The 15,363-nt window shown below is 52.8% G+C and overlaps 1 protein-coding gene across 8 annotated transcripts in view; it reads left to right on the top strand.

The window, feature by feature from the left end:
* The first annotated feature begins 8,217 nt into the window (after positions 1-8,217).
* The window catches only part of MEF2D (myocyte enhancer factor 2D), a 34,462-nt gene continuing 27,316 nt past the window's right edge, over positions 8,218-15,363 (top strand). For all 8 annotated transcript variants that reach the window (XM_081121984.1, XM_081121983.1, XM_081121982.1 and 5 more), the window contains exon 1: positions 8,218-8,542. The gene's annotated coding sequence lies outside the window, so the exon portion shown is untranslated. The remainder of the gene's footprint in view (positions 8,543-15,363) is intronic.

Genomic DNA, 15,363 nt, shown 5'->3' with positions numbered 1-15,363 from the left:
CTCCTACCTTTTAGCAGATGGGGCAGGTTCTGGACCCTCCTATCACCCTGTGAAAGATGCTTAACCTGGTCTTTCGTCCCCTAGCCGCTGCCCTGCCAATCCTCAGAGAGACAGTGTGATGAGTGTCACACAGGCATGTTCACAGTCACAGCATTCTGGAGAAGGACCACACACTTACTCATTAACATGCCTACTCAGTGATGGAGACACCTCTCTTCTGTAACTGTCACGAGGAGGATGGGAGAGGGAGCCTTGAGCTCTGTCCACCCTGCTTCTTTATATCTTCCTGCCTCCCCCATATTAGAGGTGCCAGGGCCCCCTCCTATGCCCTCCAGGTACACAGACTGGTTGCTTAGCGATGGTGTGCCTCTTCCCAGACCTCGGCAACTTCCCTTGAAGCTCTAGTAGTAGCTGAATCAGGGAGAGCCAGGCTGGACCTACAGGAGCTGCTGCTGTTGCTGACAGGGAATGCATGGGAACAAGCCCCCAAATAGGCCCAAATGTGAAACCCAATGTTCCTTTTTAACACTCAGGACCCACACTAACTCTCAGAAAGTCCTGCCATGCTCCCCTGTCCTCAGCTTCTGCAAGACTGCTGGCTCCCCTCCCACATTGCGCTTCTCACCCCACGCGTCTGCCCTTCTCTCTGCCCTGGAGCTCAGGATCTGCCCCTGGGGTCTCTCTTCTTGGGGCTCAAGGCCCTTCGTCCTTTTGTGCGTACTGTAACTCCACATCTATGTGTCTGTCTCTGGGGTTCTGTGACTGTCCCAGCCTCTCTTTGCCTCCTCCTGCTCAGACTATATAACTTCCAGGCTCCCTTTCACTAACACAATCCCTTACTCACCACCTCCAAGGGCCAGGACCCCATGTTGCCATAGCAACCATGATCACACCCCTAGTTACCATCTTTCTAGGAAAAGCCTGTGGTGGGAGGGGGTCACAGAAGAGGCCCTTAGGGGAATCCTGCTTTCCTCACTTAGCCTGCCCTGGACTTTAGCTTCAATGGAAACCGACCTCAGACGTTCAGCAAACAAGAGCACTAGGCTCAGAAAAGGAAGCAGGTCCTTCCTGCTGCCTCCTCTCCACCTCCTCAGTGACAAGATCAGAGCCTTCAGAAGAAGCTCCTAAAGAGGCTCACACCTGTGACTGATGTCAGGAACCTGCCTGCCCCCAGAACAGTGCTCGCAGCCCCCAGCCAACAGTGCCCTCCAATCTCCCTGTCTGCGTCCCCTGTCAACCTCTTTTCCTACACTCCCTGCCACCCCACTTCCTTAGTCCTTGATGCTTGGGTCTGACAATTAATTGTCTCTGAGTTAAGAACCAGGACAAGAAAGCAGTCAACAAAGGGACAGCTGAGAGGAAAGACAGTGTGAAGGCACATGGGGTGGAGCCCAGCTCCCAGGCAGGACGGGTTTGGAAGGACACTGAAAGGAGGGCATGAGGGAAGCTTGGGGACGGGTGGTCTAGATTCTGCCTTCTAGCACAGGGAGCAGGCACACAGCAGATGGAACAGAGGAGGCAGGAGGCCGGACCAAGTGACCTCACCCAAACCCTGTTGTCCGCAGCTATTGCAACCTGGCGAGACTCCCAGCTCTCCTGGGTCCCCAAGTAGGAGAGCTTTTTATAGTTCACTCCCCAACTTGGGTTTGAATAATTAAACAAGATGGACAGAAATAGCAACCTGACGGCAAAGGCAGTTATTTTGGGGTTTTCTGGAACACAGAGTGCTCCTGGGCAGCACCCCACCCCTGCAGGGGGTGGAGCCAGCATCAAGGCTGATGGGAGATTTTTGTGGGGAAAACCCACCCTGCATCTCCCTCCTAACCCCACCCGGTACCCTGGCCCCTGGGAGTTTCTCACCGCTTCTTTCTGGTCTTCAAGGAAGGAGAGGGCTCTCACTATCTCTTGCTCATAGCTCCTCTCCTGGCAGGAAGGCCCTTCTGTTGTCTGTCAGCCCTTCTACTTCAGAGATGGGGACAGATATTGACAATGAGATCAACAAGCAGCTGCAAGACAGGCTGAACCAGGACGAGGTGGCTACTGATCCTCTGGCCAAGAAGTTGGAATCAGGTTTAAGAGGTGTTGTGCCTCCTGCCCCCACTATAACTCTTGGGATGCCGTGGAGGGAATGAAGGAGGGGGTGGGGGTGGCAGGCAGAGCTGCAGAAAGGAATTGGTGGGGGGACAGACTAGGCTCCGGAGAAGAAAAGGCCAGAGATGGATTCTTGTCTGACTGAAGAACTCTGAAGAGGCAAGAAGCTCCTCTCTTCCTGCTCCCTTTTAGTGTCCTGTGTCCCTGGCAGAAACCCAACCTGGGTTTCCTGGGACAGGGTTTTAGCAGCCGAGCTGGGGATGGGGAGAAGTGGGGAGGCCCCCTCAGGTCTCCATTGCAAGCCAATCATTTGCAGCTTATTTGCATAATACTTTTGGTTCAATCACAGAGATTAGGGCCTCACCCCAACGCTCTCTGAGGCTCTGCCACAGAGCTTAAAACCTGGGCACAGAGGGGACATTTCTAATGTTTTCTCCCTTTGGGTAACAACTTCAGGGGTGGGTTTGGAGGTCAAATTTCAGGAAACAGTGATAGTCATTCATTCCTGTCTATTCATTCAACAAACATTTTAAAAGCACCAGGGATAGCCCTGGCTGGTTTGGCTCAGTGGTTAGAGAGTCAGCCTGTGGACTGAAGGGTTTCAGGTTCGATTCCAGTCAAGGCCACATATCTTGGTTGCAGGTTGCAGGCAAGGGCTCCTACCTGGGTTGCAGGCTTAATCCCTGCCCCAGTCCGGGCACCTGCAGGAGGCAACGAATTGATGTGTCTCTCTCACATAGATATCTCTCTCTTCCTCTCTCTCTCTCCCCCTCCTCCCTCCCGTTCACTCTCTCAAAAAATCAATGGGAAAATATCCTCAACTGAGGCTTAAGGGGAAAAAAAAGCACCAAGTATAAGCCTCCCATATTGGTGCTGAGATTAAATTAGTATAGCAAAGCCCTTGACTCTAGAAACTCACAGTCCAGTGGGGGAGATGGCCATCTTAAAACCTACTCCCCACCATTATTGAGGGCTTGCTATGCTTGCTATGCCATAGATATCATACAAGAGCTTCACAGAAATTGTCCCACTTAATCCTCATACAAAGTCTATGGTCTAAATAGCATTAGCCCCATTTGACAGTTAATAGAACTAAGATGAAGAGACTTGTCCAAAGTCACTTAGCTACTAAACTGTATAAATGGAATTGGAACCCATGTTTACATGATTTCAAGTTCTGTACTCTTAACCACTGCCCTGTGATCACTAATGCATGGAAGGAAGATGCAGGTTCATTAAATGCTGTGTGTGTGGCTTCAAAAGAGAGTGAGATTGTCCTTAGTTATGGGTATGTGCTCTGCATGCTCTGTGGGGCAATCAGGGAAAGCCTCCTAAAGGAGGCGGCTTTGTACGGGACAAAATTCGTATCCACTACGTGTTTTGTTCTTGGTGCTGGAAATACCAAGTGAACAAAATCCTTACACTGTAGATGTGCTGTACAGGGATGGAGGAGAGGCTGAAATTGTAACACGGCTAATCTTCAATGCCAAGTCTTCTTCACCCTCAGAGTTGTCCTGCTCCAATTTTGGGTTCTCTCCTAGGCTCAAAGACTCAAACTTCTGGGGAACATAGAAGGAAGTTCTTCCTAATGTCTATCCTGCATTTTTTCCTGTTCCAATAGATTTTCCCACCTCCCATTTCATCCCTCTTTTTCAAGGCCAAATCTCACAGCAGTAACCGAGCAGCCCCAAAGCTTCTGGCCCTTTAAGGCCACCTTCTTCCCCCCACGTGCCGTCTGGTTGGGTTGGCGACGCTGACGCACGCGTGACGTCAATGGCAGCTGGCGCGGTCTGGGCACGAGGAGCGAAGTTGGAATGGGGGTTGGGGGACCAGAGCGAGAAGGCTGTCATTTGCATTTAAAGGGGCCATTCCCGGATTAGTGATCAGGGCTTGAAAGAAATGTGTATCCGGCAAACTTTGCGTCCTGGACTACGGGGCAAGAAAAAGGCGTGATACAGCTGAAGTCGTTGGTAACTGCACTTTGCGTATCAACTATGTCCTTCCGCGTAAAGGGGAAATAGTCCTTCGGTGCCCCGGCTGGAAGCACGTGACCAGGAGGGGGCGGATAGGGAGGGGAGAGAGAAGGAGGGAGGAGTTGGGGAGACGACTGTCAAGCTTAGTTTCAGCTGCCCCCACCCCCACATCCTGCCCACCCTCCTGCAGCTGCCACCACATCCTGCCCAGGCAGGGAACTCGTGGTGGGGGGGCGGCGGGCACTGACCTAGGACGAGGCTGTGGCACCCCTTCCCTGCCCCTTTCAGTTCCAGGGTTGGGCCTCTGCCCTTTGCCCTGGCTGGCCTACCCTCTGGCACTGAGCTTGGGGCACAGCTCTGTGCCTCACTCCATTCCCTCCTCCCACCTCTGGCCTGTGGAACTTGTCCGGAACCCCAGATCAGAGCCCCATTCCTGGGCTAGCACAGTTATCAATGGACAAATAGAGGTGTTCAATAAAGTTTTTATAATTTTAACCCAGGTGCACAGTTACACACACACACACACACACACACACACACACACACACACACACACAGATTCATATAACAGACATTTGCTGAGCACATCCCATGCCAGGCCCTGCAAAGCCCTAAAGACCCAAACTTGAGTTAAACTGCTGCCCTCATGATGCTCAGGATCTGGTGAAGAAGAGTAAATTAGAAAACCAAAAATATCAGTACAGTATGGTGTGTGCTGATGGGGTAGATGCACGGAGGAGGGAGCCCTATGCACAACTAGAGGCACAGGTGGACACACAAGTCCACATGGAGAATGTGTACACAGAAGGACCACCAGTACTCATACTGATAGTCCTTTCCCTCACAAGCAAGATGTAAGATGTGGGGAGAGATTGGGGCCTTTGCTAGGATCACTGGAAAACTGGAGGAATGATAGGATGGATGGAAGGCGTGATATGGATGGAGGTAGGGGATGGAGATTGTTCACATGATTGTGGGGAGGGCAAGAGGAGTAACCAAGCGGCCAGACAGAGGCTGGATCAGCAATAATGCCTCCCCAGAGATAAGGAACAATGGGCAGGAAGAGTAGCTCTTGGGGGTGAGGAAGATCTTTCCAAATTAGGTTGAATTAGGAATTTTGGGGGAGGTATAGAAAAGGGGAACTATTGATGTCACTTTGCCATATAGATTTATGAAGATGATACTGTACAGAGGAGTTTACACACACTTTGTAGGACTTTGGTGGGTGTCTTTCTGACTCCTGGGGAATTTTATAGAAACTTTGGGTTGTTAGATGACTTTTCTCTAGAAAAAATGGGTTGGTAGCCAAAGCAGAAAAAGGAAAAATGAGACGCAAGTGTTTGAGCCAGCTCAGGCATTTTCCACCTAGAGGACTGTGGGATAGGTAGTCGAGGGGCTAGAAGGAAAAGATGCAGTGAATCACTTTCAGGAAGTCTTTATTATAATTTAATTTCTAGCAACATTACTCCCTAGACCCTTTCTTAGTCCTCCTGGGAAATCAAGACCTCGTGTTTCTTACTTTTCCTTTCTCATGAAGTTCTCTCTCTCTCTCCATATGTGTGTGTGTGTGTGTACACACACACACATACGTATATGTGTATATATATATATAATTCTATCCTTCAGCCTCTCCTACATTTATAAATTCTACCCCTCAGCCTCTTACTCTGTTCTTTAGTGAATTATCATTTCAGCATCTCTGGGTCCAGGATACTCCATCTCCCCTCCTGAGCTTCCCCCACCACCCTTCGTTTCTCCCTCTAGCTCCTGGACCTTTAACACCTTCCCAGGTGACTCACCTTCCTTCCTCATTCCTTTGTTAGGAACCCAACATTCCGAGGCAGTAGGACCTATTGGCCAATCACAGCCCTGGCAAACCTGCCTCTGGCTTGAGATTGGCTGGAGCTGTGGTCTGTGGGAGGCTCAACACACAGATCTATAACAGTTTGGGGAAGGGGTTTCTGGGAATCAGTTCTGGGCAAGAATTTGTTCAAGGGCTGCTTCTGTTTTTGAGAGAATCCTTCTAGTAGAGCTAGAAGGGCCAGAAAGGTTTCTGGCTTGGAGAGCCTCAAAACGGGAGGCTGGTGGAGAACCCAGCTCTCTAGATCCCCTGGGGGCTTAGCTGCCCCCTGCCCACTTTGTTGTTTTTTCTATGATTTGGGACCCAAAGGTCTGAAGGCTGAGTTCCCACAGGCCTATTCCTAAGAAGTCTTTTCCAGCAGCCCTGGATCTCTCCAGTCTCAACATTCTGCTTTCCCGACATCGGAAACAGCCGGAAAATAAACACCCTGATGACTAAACGGTTTCTCCAGCTAGAGCTTGGGGAAGCACTAAAAATAGAGGCCATAAGTGAGGGGAGGTTCCCCACTTGAGGGAGGAGGGGTGCGCTTTCCCATCCTGCTACAGCCACAGCCCCAGGCCTGGCACGAGGCTCTGTTCTCTAAGTCCTTGAGGACAGGGCAGATGGGCTTCCCTTGCCTACCCTTCCCTGGCAGGGAATACTGACATCTTCTGGTGCTGGGGCCCCATCTCCTAGATCTAATGGGGAACTGAGAAGCTACATTTTAGGACAAAGTGGGACACTTTAAATTAGGTTTCCTGAAGGAGGGGCCAAATGGAAGGGTTGGAAACTGAGGCCAGGGAAATAGGAGCCTGCTGGCTCCCTGTCTTAGGACATTTAAGATAAGCCTCCAACCTATTTGCAGAGCAATTCTATTGAGCTTGTCTCCTATGAGACTTGTATGTGATAATGGGTATAAAGGGGTCTTTGCAGTATAGCCCTTGAGTTATTATAATGCAGCATGAAGTACTGTTATAACCAATCTCCTTGTATGAACTAATTTAATCGTAACACCAAATTTATGAGTTAGGTACTATTACCACAATCTCCAATTTTACCCATGAGGATCATGAGGTACAGGGCAGTTAAATAATGTGCCCGTGTTCAGTTAATAAATGGTGGAATAAGGCTTTGAACCAAGAAAGCTTGACTACTCCAAAGTTGATGTTTCCAATCACTGTGGCATGCTCTCTCTCTGTATATTCTAGTCTTTTCAGCACTTAACCCAGAATCCAGTCTTTGTCCAGTAAATCGAACTCAGCCAGATAGAAATCAGGGTGTATGAAGAACTGAGTGCCCTTCTGTTCTGCAAGGTTCTTTGAGATCTAAGCCAGATTCCATCATTTCCTCAAGCTCTGGGTAGAAAGCAGAACTTAGAGGTAACAGAGATGCTGGAGAGGAAGTTTGGCTAGTATGGCACCCACACTCCTGTTGTAGGGCATGTAAAGATTCACCACACCCTGAAGCAACCAGGAATTAAAAAAATTTTTTTTTTAAAGAGCTACTGCAACTTCTTTAGTAAGAAGCTTTTGGGTGTTTCCTGTCCTGGGGGAAATTAGGGTCCCGCCCCTTTAAATTGCCCCTCTTGGCTGTAAGTGCTCTGGGGCCGCAGGCACTGGGGATTAGGTCACCCAAGAACTATGAGCTGTTGCTTTAAATTGCTGGGCGGCTGCCCAGTCAGGCCCTGGCAGGGAAGGGGGTCTGTCACAGGTAGAGGGAGCAAACGAGCTCCCTAGGTAACCTCCAGAAATGAATGTGTCCCTTTAAATGAGCTTGGGCACACAGTAAGGACGAGAGATGGAATCTTTTCTTCACTTAGCGTCTACCCTTAATTTATCTAGTTAGACTCCCACCTCCTAACTCTCCTGGGGCTTGGGGGGAGCCGTCGGGGTAGTGTGTGTCTCTATGAGAGTGTGCGCACAGCGCGCGGAGCCTCCCGGAAAAGGACCTCCTTAAGTGCACGGTGGTGGCAGTGCTAGGCAGCGGTCCCCCGAGCTTTAGGGGCCACCTCGACCGCGGGCCGATCCCTTTAAAGGCCTCTGGGTCTTGCCTCCCCACTTTGCTTCCCTCTGTCCCTCTCTCCCTCACGGCAGGCGGAAGGATCTGCCACTCTTGGTGCTACAGCCTTGCTCGGGCAAGCTATGGAGCGGGGGCTGACCCGGCCCGGCCCCGCGGGCCGAGAGGCGAGGGGCGGGGCCGCGTCTCCGGTCCCGCCCCTGCTTCGGCCACGCCCCCGAAACCTCATGGGTTCCTTCCATTGGCCCCCCGCCTGTCCATCACTACTGTTTTCCCACCCTTCAAGCTAGGCTGAGCTGTGCCTACGTCGGCCTTGACTCCCGGGGGCTGGAGGAGTTACCTTTGGAGCCCGAAAGGAGGAAGGAAGCAAAATATCAACACAGCCGAGGCGGCTCGGGTGCTCGGCCCGGTCCCCCGCCTGCCCGTCGCCCGCCTGCCCGCCCCCCACGCCCACGACGGGGGCCCAGGCCCCCCGGCGCCGCCCAGGGCCCGCGTGGACGCCAGCCTCATTTATTATTCCCCCGCCCGGAGCTGCGGCTTCCCGGTGTTAAAGATCTCCCCGACTGGAAGCGAGGGCTACCCCTTCTCAGCCGTGACACCCCCCATCCCCCCAGCGGGGCCGGTGAGTAGAGAAAAATAATGCGCCTGTCGCTTTAAGAGACCCCCTCCCCCACTTCGTCCTGGGGTTGAGGTGGAGGGTGGTCTAGACTGTCCCCCTGGAGGGGTGGGATGGGGTGGCCGCCTGGGCCGGGAGAAACTTGCGAAGCGGGCTGTGTTTTCGTGTGGCGTTGGTGGGAGATTACTTGAGGGACTGTTTGTGTTAGAGTGTTGGCTGTGGGGGACAAGTGGAGCGATCTATGGGGTCGGGGTGGGGACGGGCGGCTTGGAGGCGCGCCCGTCTGTTGGTGTCCGGGGGTTCCGACGGCCTCCGAGTGATCTGGGAAGGGAGGCCATCCTCAGAGGGGCCTCCGGTGACAGCCGGAGCGACTGACATTTTAACAGCCGGCCCCCCCCCTCCCTCCTCGCGCCGCCTGTTCCCTCCTCCTTGGCCCGAAATGGTGCAGAAGGGGGCCTGGGAGGGCGGCGGGAGGGTGGGGGCGGGGGGAGCCGCAGCTGTTTGGGAAGCGGGGGAGGGAGGGGGGGATGTTGTTCAGATGACACCGGGGTGGTGGGTTGAGGTGTGTGTGTTAGGGCCCGGGTTTGCCGGGTGCCTATGGGTTTGGAACGCAGAGTCACCACGGAGGTGGACACGCAGGATCCTTCTTTGGGACCTCCTAGTCCGCTCCCGAGACCTCTGATCTGGTTTGTCAGCAGCCCCAGCTGGAGAACCCCTGGCCAGAAGTTTGCAGCTGTGCGACATCTGGGCAAGAGTTCTCCAATCTCTCTCCACCTATGGCGGCGAACTGGGCTCAGAGTGGGGGTCTAGGGAGTGGGGCGGGGGCTTTTGGGGGAGGGAGGGCCAAGGAAACTGAGATGCATCTAGCCTCTCCTCTAGTCTGTTTCCAATGCCATCCCCCATCCTATCAGGTTTGGGTCTTACAGAGATAGGGGAAAGGGTCTCCCCTCACCAGTGATCCAAACTGACCTCTCTGAAGCCTCCTGAGGTCTCTCTCATGAGAGGAGGGTTCCTGGGTGTGAGCAGGCTTGGAGCCACTGAGTAGGTTTTCCCAGGTTTGTCCTGAGTAGGAAGCTCTCTGTAAGTCCCTTTAAGTAGTACATTGTTAATGGGTTGGGGGAGGGTACAGTGAGTGGATCCTGTGTTCCCTACTCTGTGTCCCGGTCCCCTTTTGAGGTTTCCTTGTAGGCCTTGTTTTTTTTTTGGGGGGGGGGGTAGTTGGAGGGTGGCCCTTCCCCATCCCCTCAATGAGTCTTTGAGGCAATTCAGGTGCCAGCCTTGACTATGGGAAATTTGCCATCTGGGGCAGTGACCTTGGGCTGCTCTGGCCTCGAGATAGGAGGGGAGCACAAGATTGAGTGTTTTGAAGTTAGGGAGCTGTCCACCTCCTACTCCCCTCCAAACCCCCAACAGGGAAGTCTGAGTGGCCAAGGAGAACATCAAAAAGGCACATGTCAATGTTCACACATGTTCACCCGCCTGTGGCCAAGGGTCACACCCGCTCCAGGTCTTAGCCTGGCTGTTCCAACTCCCAAGGCCTGCTTGGGAATGAATTTCCTTCCTGTGGTTTCCCAGTGTTGGGCAGGAGGTGGGGGTGGGATGGGATCAATGTGAGGTTGGGTGAGGAACTGTTTCTATGAAGTAATTGGGGGACACTGGAGCTTACGTGTAGCTCTTTCCCCACTTGCCTCAGCACAGGGATTTGGACCCTTGGGTCTCAATGGTCATATTCTCATTGTAACTCCCCTGCCCCCAACACACTTGGTGTGTGTGTGTGTGTGTGTGTGTGTATGTATGTGTGTACATATACATTTGTAAGAGGGAGGCTTCTGGTTTCTGGGGAAAGGAGGAGCTTTCATTCACACTCCTTTAGAGACCAGAAAGGTTGAACTTTTTACCTAAGATCACACAGCAAATCTGTGTCAGAACTTTAGTCCAACCGCCACTCTTTCAGGCATGGCTTCATGGTAGAGAGAGACCATAGGAAGGAAGACACAATGCTTGTTCTTGGAGGCCCTTGTCCAAGGGGAGAAGCAGGACCTAGTCAGAGAGCATGGTAACCCTTGTGTTGGGGGATGGGTATGGGAGGCTGGGCTAGAGCTTGTTTGCTGTGCTCAATGCCTGGAACAGAGTGGTGGAAAACATGGAAGGATGGCAGGTGCTGCCCATTGTCCACCCAACTCTGTACCTGCTGCCCTGCACTGGAGGGGCCTGAGCTTCCCAGCTCTGTCCCTGTTGGCTACTGGATCTTCTCATCAGCTGGGAGATAAAATAATCTTTCTGGCTGCTATTATATAATCTCTCCCCAGCAGGTTTTTCTTTTTTTAAAAAAAATCTTTACTGGATCTTTCTTGGGAGGTGTGATGGGGGAGAAAGTGGAGACTAGACTCCCAGGTAGGAGGCTGCTGGAAGACCAGGAGCAAGGAGGCTGGGGGAGGCCCCCGGGCCCCTGAGGGGGACAGGGAAGAAGAGGCCTTGGGTTTAGACCCTCCCACCCTCCTCCTCTGACCCTGCCCTGGGATGGTCTCTCTACAGCGGACGTTTCTGGCCCTCTTCTCATCCTGTCAATCCTCTGGCAAGCTGGGCCCCCTGCCCTCTCTGGTTGGTACTGGGTCTGGAGTCTCAGTGCTTACCTTGGTACTGGCCTGGTGTGAGTGGGCCCTGTGTCCAACACTTTACCACCCACTTCTGTACCTCTATGGGGACAACAAGGGTCAGGGACAAATGGTTGGGTCCAGCTTTTCCCTAGTTGTATTTGGAGCCTGGCCCCCTGCTTCGATGCTTCTCTAGTCCAGAGGGTGGTGGCCTTACTGGAGAAGATGAGTCAGTGAGGTGGGTAATAGAGATCTCCACCTCTTGGCTTCAAGTCAGAGTTGGGGTTTACCTGGGTTCCGTCACTGAGTATGAGGATGAGATGTGGGCCTAGAACCCGTCATCAGGAATTAGATTCTGGTCTTGTGGCACTGGTGGCAGGTTCTCCGCACCCTTTGGGACCATGGCTGGGACTCTCCAGGCTTTCTGAGGCCAACTCGTTTGAGGCAATTATCTCCCTTTACAGGGAAGGAGGAGATGGTGGTGGGGCCAGCATAACCTCAGCATCACTGTAATCACTGGTGGCTTTTATGAGCCAGTCATGGGGTCGGAGTCTGGCCAACTGTCTGTCCTTCTGTCCCAGTTTGGTGACTTACTCATGGGGGGAGGGGAGGTGTTAGGTGCTAGTAGTTCTGTTCTGGAAGCTGGACACCTTGCTGTGTTGTGGTTGATGTTGCCCTGCCTGTCTACAATTGCAGCAGGCAGAATGGAGCTTAGACCTCAGGAAGAACTTCCCAGTTGTTGGAGAGACAGACAGCTCTAACTTGGCCTGGGGAAAAAGGGAATCTCAAAGCACTTTCTTCTTTAGTGGTTCTTGCTGAAAGGCCTTGAACTTTGGCCTAGTGGGAATGGTGCAGTTTGGCTCCTGGAATATTTATTTTCACTTCTCTCCCCCTGCCTGGGGCTGAAAGTATTCTGAGGAGAGTGTCCTGGAGCTGTGGGATGGCTAGCCTGTGGACCCCTTTCCTCTAGCAGGGGCGCTAGGTGGGGAGTCTGTGCAGACTGATATGCCCAGATGCACCTGGCAGGTCCACAGCATTTAGTGGCACACATGCTTGAAGGTGTGCAATGCATACATATGGGTGTGTAGGCACTCACAGAGTAGTTGCGGCCCTGTAGGGGTAGTGAATGGCAAAGATGATTAAAGGATTGGAGACTGGGGATATGGTGGGGGTGGGGGAACTGAAGGTAAGGAGGTGAAGGGCATACAAAAACTCTGAAGAGAGAAGGGTTGACTGGAGCTTGAGGGATGGAGGTTAGACTACAAACAGGCAGACCTAGAGCATGGCTTGTGAGATGTGGAGCCCTGGCTGACTTCCATCACTGCCCCTTATATTCCCACCCTCTCCCATAAATCCCTCTCTGTGGCCCTGGCTTAGCCTGCCTCTGTCCCTCACACTGGCTGTGTGTCTTTGGATAAGTCAGCTTTCCAGATATATAGGAGTTTTGCCTAGTCTTCTGGTGATCAGAGCACCTGGGTGTTTTGATGGTTGTCACTGGTCTTTGTTGCTCTCCCCATTCACTGTGATGAGCCCTTTTCACTCTGAGGTATCAAGGTTGCATCTGAGCCCTCTGGCATTTGGGGGCAGATTCCTGGCTTGGGTAATCTCTAAGGCCCTTTGCATCTGATTTTTCCTTTTCCTGAAGCTCTGGCCACAACCTCCCCTTCCTGGGAGCCTAGCCATGCTTCTGGCCAGGTGTAGAGATGGGGGATGCATTCATTGGCTCTACACGGGACCCTGATAGTCTGGAAACAAGTGGTGGTAGTGGTGGTGGGGTGTCTTCTCTCCCTTTTGCTGCAGGCTGGGAGGGAGAGGACTTGTCAGGAGCGCTGGCCTGTTGCTGACCACACCCAGGTGGGACCGTATTTACTCATTTAAACTCACCCTCCCAGGAGGCTCTGGGCTCTAGGCCTGGTCACTGACCTTGGCTTGGTGCCTCTGGCTGGGTGCTCTGGCTACTCCCCTAGGAGTTGGGCACACCAGGGAAGCATATAGAGAAGGAGGTTTTTTTTGCCCCTGGTCAAGAGAGCTTTACCCCACTCACCCTATTTTCCAATATACTTTGGAGACCAAAAAACTAAAAATTTTGAGGCCCTTGGGGACTGGAGGAAAGAAACTTCCATTTGTTGTGTCCCTGTGTGCCAAGCTCAGTGCCGGGCATGGAAACATATGAAGACTTGTTTATTTCTCTCTATAATCGTTTTTGATAGTTGGGGAGACTGCATCAGAGGTTTCAGTGCCTTGCTCAAGCTTTCCCAGTGAGGAGGGGTTAGGGCTTTTGTCTGAGTGTTAAGGGACGGGTTCTGCCCTCTAGGGAGGGCAGTGGGACCAGTGGCCCAGGGAGACCCTGGAGAAGGAGGAGGATGTGCTGAAGGGAAGAGCGGGCCTAGTAGGATTCCCTGGCAGAGGGCAGAGGGCAGAGGGCAGAGGATTAAAGTTTGGTGGCAAGTGGAGAGGAGGTGCTTTGTTTCCCTGAGAATGTGTTGTCCTCTGATTGAGTGCCATAGGAGAGACCCCCAGAGCCAGCTTAGAAAGTAGGTGTGTCCTTTCTTCCAGATATCAGCTTTAGCCTGGCCTAGGACTTGCGGGCAAAGGCAGCTACCCAGAAGGTGGGGTGGGGGCAGGCAGTGTCCCAGGTAGGGACTTGGTGTATGTGTGTAGGGAAGCTGTGAGCAGCTGAAGAGGACCTTCAGGCCTAGGACTTAGTCTGACCCTGGGATGGGCTTGGGAAGCTGAGTGCAGCCCTGTGCTCCCCAGCCAGTTGTCTCCTGGTCTCAGAACCCTTCCACACTTTGCCCCATGAGCTTACCACATCCCTCTAGCTTCATGTTCTTGATTTCCCTGCTCCCATCCCACCAACAAATACTTGGGGTTGAGGGTTGGGAAAAACAAGAAATAGAGAGAGCTCAACTCATGCCTCAAGGGAAAATCTACAGTGAAGTGGGTGTGTGGGGCTAGAGGAGGGGTCTCTTTTCATGGAGTCTTTACACTGCAGTTGAATCAAGTAACTTGGAGGCAAGGGGATGGAGCAGATGACCTCAAACCTCGAGTTTTTTCCTTTAAAGCATGCATAGGTTATGTATTTGGTGAGGAATAATGGTTGGGAGTAGACCAGGAGAAAGGGCTGATCTTGAAAAGGTGCTTCAGGCCTTCCCACTTACATCTCTCTTGACCTCTGATCCCCTTTCCTCCAGCCCCCACAGCTGCTTGCCTCTCTGCTTACTACCCTATACATACTCTGTGGCAGGCCCATGGGGCCCTGATGACGGGGTGGGAACAGGTGTCCTGGACCGGCTGCTCTCTCTTGTCTTGCTCACCTGTCAGCCCAGGGGATAGGGAGCTGATGGGGAGGGGAGGAACCTTTTGGCCCTCTCACCTGCTCCCTGGGGTGGAGCCCTGGTTATAAAACATAGCAGGAAGACTGAGAATAGACCACAGGCAGTACTTCCCACTCAGAAGAAGGATAGCTCCACATCATAGCAATGGCAGAGAAAGCTTGGTAGGCAGGGGTCCTTGCTGGCAGGAATCAGAGGGGTCTTTGCACAGTGTCTTCATGAAAAGGTGAGAAGCTGGATATTGGTGAGAAGCATGAATTTGCATAGCTGTGTGCAGGTCCCCTCCACACTCCCCCGCCCACCTGGGCCCCCCTCCATCTGGCTGGGCATCTTAGCCTCACCTGGCATCTTTCCTGAAAGCAGCAAGCTAATCCTGTAAGAGCCGCCTGGCTGGCCTTCTCAGCATGCCCACGCAGCTGCGCTGCCTGCCCTCCCCTGCCAGGGGCTTAGAGGACTGTCCTTCCGAGTCAGAAGGAGACCCAGTCGCCTCCCTGAGTGGCCCCTTTAAACCCTGTGTGGCTTCCCAGGGTCATGATTTCGCTAGGAGGATTTGCTTTCCCTGATTGGATTGGCCTCTTTCGGGCCCCCTGTCTGTAATTGTAGGTGGACGATCACACTCTGATCCTCCACCTTTCCTTTTATCAAAATTGGTGCTGTCCAGTCTGAGGGTCCAGGCCTCAGCCCCCTACCCTCTCCCTTTGTTCTCACTGTCCCAGCAATCAGGGCCTGACTCCCTTCATCTGCTTCAGCCAGAGGAGCCCTGCCCTTGTTCTTTGGGTGGGAAAAAAGGGTTTCCCTGCTTTAAACAAGGGGACAAACCACTGCCCTGGAAGAGAGTGCTCCTCTGAGACTGTCTACTTACTGCCTGCTTTTCTCCATGTTTTCCTCTTCAGCCTGT

The sequence above is a fragment of the Miniopterus schreibersii genome (genome assembly GCF_964146895.1).
Source record: "Miniopterus schreibersii genome assembly, chromosome: 19".
Lineage (NCBI taxonomy): Eukaryota > Metazoa > Chordata > Mammalia > Chiroptera > Miniopteridae > Miniopterus > Miniopterus schreibersii.
Note: the sequence above shows the minus strand (reverse complement) of the source record. Positions and strands in the feature narration are given on the sequence as shown.